The sequence below is a fragment of the Porcisia hertigi genome, assembly GCF_017918235.1.
Source record: "Porcisia hertigi strain C119 chromosome Unknown contig_3, whole genome shotgun sequence".
In the NCBI taxonomy this organism is placed as follows: domain Eukaryota; phylum Euglenozoa; class Kinetoplastea; order Trypanosomatida; family Trypanosomatidae; genus Porcisia; species Porcisia hertigi.
This window is the reverse complement of record NW_027150677.1, coordinates 289,241-296,471: the sequence shown is the minus strand read 5'-3', so window position 1 is coordinate 296,471 and position 7,231 is coordinate 289,241.

Genomic DNA, 7,231 nt, shown 5'->3' with positions numbered 1-7,231 from the left:
TGGTCAGCGCAGTGTAGTAGCCGGCACCCACCACAGGCGCCATGAGCTCGTCCTTGGCGTTGCGCATATTCAGGTGTGAGTTTTGATAGTCGACGCGGGAGTAGTTCTCCATCTCGAGATGCGCCAAGCTCTCACAACCGAAGTGCTCCCGGGCTTTCTGCACTGTCTTACTGCCGTTGATCACAGTAAAGTTGCCGGTCATGCCACGAATCTCCGTTACGTTTTGGGTGATGCCGGCGCTCTGGAAGAAACGTTTGCCGAAGCCAAGCGCATGCGCGATCTGGTGCGCTACCGTACGAATGAGGCGTTGGTCGTAGCGCGACACGATCTTCGATGCGGGGACGTTTATCATGCCGACAGCGGGCCGACCATCGGGAAACACTTGGCAGGTTGTAGCATACGGCACCGGGTATGGATCGGCCTGGTCAGATGCCACGTAGAGCAGAAAGTCGGTGTTGTTGACATTGGTGGTGAGGTGCGCCTCTGGCACCTCAAATGCGTGACAGACTTCATCCTCTATGTCCGTCGCCGTCCAGTTACCCCGCACCTGCTTCACCTTCAGGCGCTCCGTGTGCAGCCGCACCGCCTCGGGGATGATCGAGTTCATTAGGATGTCGCGCTTTTCGTCTGTGAGGATGTTGTCTTTGCATCCTACACATCCATTCTCCTGTTTGATGCTCTCCTTTATGTCTTGTGTGCAGCAGAGCACGTGGTCGTCGAGAAGCTTAGTGGACACGGTGATGCGCAGCTCACCCCAGCCCTCGAAGCGCACCACCTGCGGCGACGTGCTGTCAGCCACTGCGTAGTCGACTCCGCCGTGCTGCGCAGTGGGGGTGGGCTCTGCTGCGACAACGGGCAGACCCACCGCAGAGAGCGTGCCCAGGTCTCTGTGCTCCTGCGCCACCGACTGCAGCACGCGCTGCTGTACATCGTCGTGGATGCAGCGGTGACCCGCACCCAAGTCACCGGTGGCCTGTGCCCACACGGCGGCGGAGCCGGCAGCCAGTGCGAGGCATGTCACTGCGGCGAGGCGCACCAGGCGGGCGGCGCCGCTACGCAACTGGTGCGTGCTACCCAAAGAGTTGCGGGGCATGCTGGCGCTGGGGTACGATGTGGGGGTATATAGGCGGGAGGGCGGTGTAGGGAAAAGGCGAGTGAGTGGGGAGGTGCTGCTCAGCGGGTATGTGCGGTGCTGTGCGTGCCTCTGTATGGGGGAGGGGGGTTCAGTGAAGATAGAGCGAGGACGAGTGCCGGTGATGGGCGCAGGATTGTGCAGTCTAGGGGTGCGGTGGGCAGTGGGGGCGGGAGGGGAGAGAGTGGGGCGAGGTGAGGGAAACATCACCGACGGGTGGTGGGGGAGACGTGATGGGATGGGGATGTGGAGTGGGGGATGAATGAATGGTTCACATCATGCGCGTGGAGAGGGGGAGGGGGAGGGGCCGCCGGTGAGGGTCAGCGAAGCGGAAGAGAGCGAAACAGGCGGCAGCTAAATGGGAATCCCACCAGGGCCACACCGCCTGGAGTGCAGGGAAGGGAGGGAGGGGGAGGGGCCAGAGCCTTTGACAGGACGACACATGCAAGTACACAAAACCACGTCTACACATACACACAAACACAAAGCTGTAGGCGTGACAGAGTAGCACACGCAGGAGGTGGACAGGGGGGGGTCTGTGTGTGTGAGTATGTATGACGGAGGGGACAATTGAGCACCTTGAGGCACGCGCGTTGTATGTGCACACCAGGCGGGGAGGGGGAGGGGGGGTGAAGGGATGCGCATTCTGAGCTACAATATCGGGTGACGGAGCCAGTCGTATAAGAACACGCCACCCCATCCCGTGTGGGTCTATACACCGCCCGCCGCAGCTCCCCCTCCCCTCCTCCCCTCCGCACCACCACACCTCACGTCAATGTACGTACGTACACAGTCCACCCACCTCTGTCAGACTTTGTGGTTGCTGCCCTGGTTGGTATACCGCCATTCCTCGTGTGTGTGTCATGAGACAAATAAACAAAGTCGAACAAGCCAAGACACGAAATGGACACGTGTAACATCGGAGGGCCGGGGGGTGCGAGGAGGGATGAACGCAAAAGCTGTGTCCTCCTCTCTCAAGGAGAGTGTAGCCACATGGACACCACGCACATAGATAAGAGCGAAAAGGGAGAGAGTACTGCAGGCGTGCACCTCCTCCCCTCCCCTCCCCTCCAGTCTCTCTCTCCTCCCCACCATTATTCTTGTTGTGCTGTTTTCGTCATGTAGGCGTGACAGAAGGGGGAGAGAGAGAGAGGGCCTCTTGCCATTCCTCTCTGCGGCACTCACAGAGAGTATACACCAATAAATCTGTGTGTATATATATTTATGCATGCGCACAGCAAGCGATGGACGGATCGATAGGGGAGGGAAGGGGAGTGACACACAGAGCAGAGATGTAATGCGTACATGCTTGTCTACATATCCGTGTGTGCGTTCATTCTGCACGTGCCCCTTCGCAGGGACACACGTTTTAGAACACCTTCACTTCTCCGTCTCTCATCCTCTGGGCGGAGGGGAGGGGGTTGACACTGTGCAGGGGGGGGGGGATGGATGTCCCCCAGCATATGTACTACAGGGCCTCCTTCTCCCAGCCTGCCGGTGCAATTCAAACGCGGGCGAGTCCCGCACCCTCAACACGTCGTCCCGACAGGCCGCGTCCTGTGCAGCTCCCGATGGTCAGCCCTGGAGCCAAAAAGTAAAATGTGGATCGCTGCCAGTCCGCCGCTCGGTATCATTATCATGGGGGTGAGGAGTGTCGTCGAGTAACAAAGTTGGCGCTCAGTGTTGGTCGTCTTCTTCTGGATTGGGAATCTCGGCCGGATCCGCGAGGCCGAGTAGTCGGCTGGGGTACACCGCCAATCGCTTCGACTGGACAACCCTATGCACCGGACCATCTTCTATGCTACACTCTCTCCTAACGTCGGCTAGTGCGGGACAGACCAATAGGTGAGTCAAGGACTCCTCGCAGATCTCTTTCCGTGGGTCATGGGGGATGGCGGGTGCAGCTTGGCCATGGGAGACAGTTGGATGCTGCGTGAGACACTGTTCATCTGCAAGTGTGCGCGGACAGTGCGGGCATGTGGTGTTTCTCGCGGTAAGCTTCCTGTGTGGATCGGTCCCACCCGGCATCTTGCGTTGGGCCACTGTGCCCTCGTTGTGGTGCGTGCGGGGATGCGCCAGACAAGAATGGTCCACCGTTCATACCGTTTCTCGCACATCGGGCACACTGCAAAGGGCTTCTCGTTGCCACTCATTTGGAGTGGGGGGGGGTCTCCGATGTGTGTGCATGGGCCGTGTCGTCGCCGTGTGGAGCCACACAGGGGCTGCGTTGGATCGAAATACCCCCTCGCAGTGTGTGGACATGGAATGACGCCAGGGGGCTGTGGCCTCGGGCGTGTCTTGTCTACCCCAGGGAGGGGTGGTGGGTCGGAGTCTTGGGGTCATGTCCCCCCCCCCCAGTGAGTCCTGATCCGGTGGGATACCGTCCCTCTAGGCGGACCCACATAGTCCCCACACCGGGCACCGAAGTGTAGCCGTTGGTGGCGGCGGTGGGCGGCTGGGCGACCTCAGCGGGCATCTGTGGCGTGTGAGCCATGTCGTGTTTCCAAGCGTTCGCCTGCAGTACTGTCAGGGGGGAGGCGCTGACGCTGCTCGCTTGTTGAGGATACCAGCACCTCCGAGGACACAACGTTTCTCTTTGCTGTCACACTCTCTATTGGGGTTCCTGGGGCGCGTGTGTGGTGCATCGAGTTCTGTCGGTGGGTCACTGGGGGGGGGGGGGGATGGGTGTGGGCATGTGCTGCTCCGAGAGGCCTCTCTCGGGGGGAGGTGAGCAGGGTGAGCAGCTCAGCGCATATGTGGCACGTGTACACCTTTTTGTAGGACCCCTGTGCCTTTCTCGCCCCATGCAGCGTTACTCGGGGGCCTGAGCCCTCCCCTGCCACCGGTGTCTCGTCATCATGTGCGTTACTCCCGATTGTCGCGAGACGCATATGGTGAGACGGACCGGACACACTAGTGGATCCTGCTGCCGTGTTGCCACGGCTAGAGTAGGGAGGAGGGGGGTGGATCTGGGTCCAATGGGTGGACACCATCCGCAGGCCATGTTGTCCTCCTTACCGACGAACGGCTCTACGTGGCTACCCAAAGTGTTTGGGGGTGTCCGTGCGATATTGCGCCAACATGGACTCCCCACTGCGATCATATTTCACTGTATTTTTTGAGGGGTGTATGGGGTGGACGTGGCCGAGTGAGTTGGACCGGTGCGTGTTGGGGCCCCTCTCCATTGGTGGGCGCCGCATCTGTTTCTTCCCCAAGTTATCGCTTGATGCCTGCCACAACGTCTGTGATCCACACCGGGTAGGATTGGGGCAAGGCGTTCCTCCCTGTTGGCTGCTTTGTCCACAGCTTTGTTTCGCGGGACACCGCAGTGTGAGAAGACGAGCTGGAAGGACAGGTGGACTTTGCGCCGAGTGGGTTTGAGGGTGATGGACCAAATACGTGTGAGGGTCCCATCCTCCACGCTGGTTGGGCCTGTGTGTCCAGCGCCATCAGAAGTGAGGTGAGGGAGGGGGGGAGTCTGTGAGCACTGCCACCTCGAGGTGGCGGTGTCCTCCTGATGGGACCACGTTCTCCAGCGCATGTAGCCCAGCGTCCATGTGGCAACGCTCTCCGCCCAGTGTAGCCGCACGCCAGTCCGCCCCGTCCAGTCCCGCACACCCCCGCGTCACTCCCCCGCTTTCCGTCGCCGCCTATCTCCAAAGTTGGCAGTCGTGGGCTGTAAACCGCCTCACTCGACGCATTGCGTGTGTGTGTGTGTGTCTTTGGTTGCTCAAGCGCTGTCGCCTTTTAGTCCACCGTGCTTTGGGCGTCCGCGGTTCCAAGTGCTGCTACAACGTAGGGCAGGCCCACAGCTGAGAGGGGGTCGATGCCGCTGTGCTGGGCCTGCGCAACCGACTGCAGGACGCGGTGCTGTACCTCGCCGAAGATGCAGAGGTTGCCTGCGGTCAGGACCCCTGCGGTGCGCGCTGCTCGGAGAGGGGCGGGGCATGCCGACAGTGCGGTCGCGCACGCTGGCGGCGGCAATGATGTGGTCAAGGAGGTGGAGAGGACGTCCAGTGAGAAGGCGCAGGCCAGCGCGTATGTGCTGTGTGCGCGCGGGTGACTGGGTGCGCGTGGAGCAGGGCAAGCGCGGTTGGGCGTGTGTCTGTCATGAGCAGAGGACAGTGAAAGGTTCAAGGAAGCAGCAGTTGGGGGGAGAGAAAGAATAGGGGAGGGATGAGAATGACCATGGAGGGAGTCGGGGCAGCCCTGCGAGGCTGTGACACTGTGGCAGCGTCGAGGCCGTGGACAGCCGAGGATGTACCCGGGGTGATGCAGACGCAGGCGCCGACGTAGTCAGCGACCCCCTCTCTGCTGTGCTGCGCTCGAGTGGGTGTTTTGGGTTACAATGGTATTTTTGTTTCGTGTTGACAGCGCACTGCTGTCGACGGGATAAGGAAGCGAAGGAGATAAATAAGGAAGGACAAGCACACACATACAGAGAGAAAGGGAAGGAGAGAGGGCGGAGGCACGGAGAGGTGGACTCAGCACGCTCACTCACTCTCTGCCTCCACTCTGTGTCGTAGGGGAGGAGGGGCACAGGGACGTGGCGCTGTCACCATCACAGACCGCAGGTGTATATGTGGGCGCTGTGAAGGGGTAAGAAGAAGAGAAACACACAAACATAAATCCCCATCCTCATGGAGGACACCTCTGAAGGAGTGAAGGGGGAGTGGAGGGGGGTGAAGGGAAGAAGTCAAGGATGATGGAGAGCCCAAAGAGAGAAAAAAGGAGAAATGCACCGCGTTCGGGATGGGGGGTGAGGGGAGGGGGGGGGGGGAGCACACACCCACTCATCCACCCACCCACACATCGGTGCGTAAAGCCCAGGAACGCACACGAGCTCCCCCAGCACCACTATCGACCAACACGACGACACACATTACAGCATGGTTTCCATATCCCTCGTCACGCTGTCCATTGTTCTGCCTGTCCTCATCATGCGTGTGTGTGTGCGTGGTGTCCCGAGTGGTGGTGGGAGGAGAAGTGGGGGGTATGAAGAGGAGAGGTGTGTGAGAAGATGTCAGGGGGAGGGAGCGGGGGGGCGATGAGGAAGGAGAGGAGGAGTGGGCCCTCTCGCTTTGTATACAGCATCCACATCGACGGCCCTCCATGTCCGCCACTCCAACCCATCTATCCCACCCCTGCACCCAACCACCCACTCCCACAGACGCGGATAATAAAGTAAGCGGGTATCACCTGTGAAGGGAGGAAGGTGAATCCAATAAGCAACAAAGAAGTGGTTGGGAAGGGGGTGATGACGACGACACCACCACCGCCCGAGTGTGGATGGGGTGTGGAGGTGGGGTGCCAAACACACACCTGCCCATCAACCGAGTACGTGGACCAGCGAGGACACTTGACACGATGAGCCATCGACTGGAATCGTACCTCAAGACGCCGGTCGGCGGTGTCACACTCAGCCACCGCTCATGGACCATCACACCACTGGACTGGGGCGCTGGTGTCCTCACGTCTTGCCGACGGGTGTCACCGTGTGTCAGGCCCGTTTGCGTACACGCCTATTCACTCGTCGGATACGCGTGTTGCACCTGAGAATACAGGAAGGCTTCTTTGGCTCCCACTCTTCGCTGGTAATGAGCCCCGTCCGGATTCGTGCTCGGCTTCGGAGTGATTGGAGTGGAGGGGGCCCTGCGCATGCATTGCAGTACCACCAGGAGGTGAAACGCTCACCAGGTTCAAGTCGGGGCCCTCTCAGGGTGCGTCATGACATCCCCAGCGGAGGGTGTCAGTCGTGTATATGCAACCCTCGCTAGGTGGCCGCACCAGCAGTTGCGATGAGCAGTGCGCCAGGCGTTCTGATGTTAGGCACTCAGACCAACAGTCAGTGTCACCACCAGCAGCGCCACTCCAGCGGACACCAGGGTCCACGCGCTGTGCAGGCCAGCTGCACTGTTGCCGAGGGGGAAAAGCCTGTGGCCTTTACCGTTGCTGGACGTGGCATCCGGCTTGTTTGCATCACTGCCGCTGCTGGGCATGCTGTCGGTGGGGGTGTGGCCTCGTCCGCTGCTGGGCATGCTGTCGGTGGGGGTGTGGCCTCGTCCGCCGCTGGGCGTGCTGTCGGTGGGGGTGTGGCCT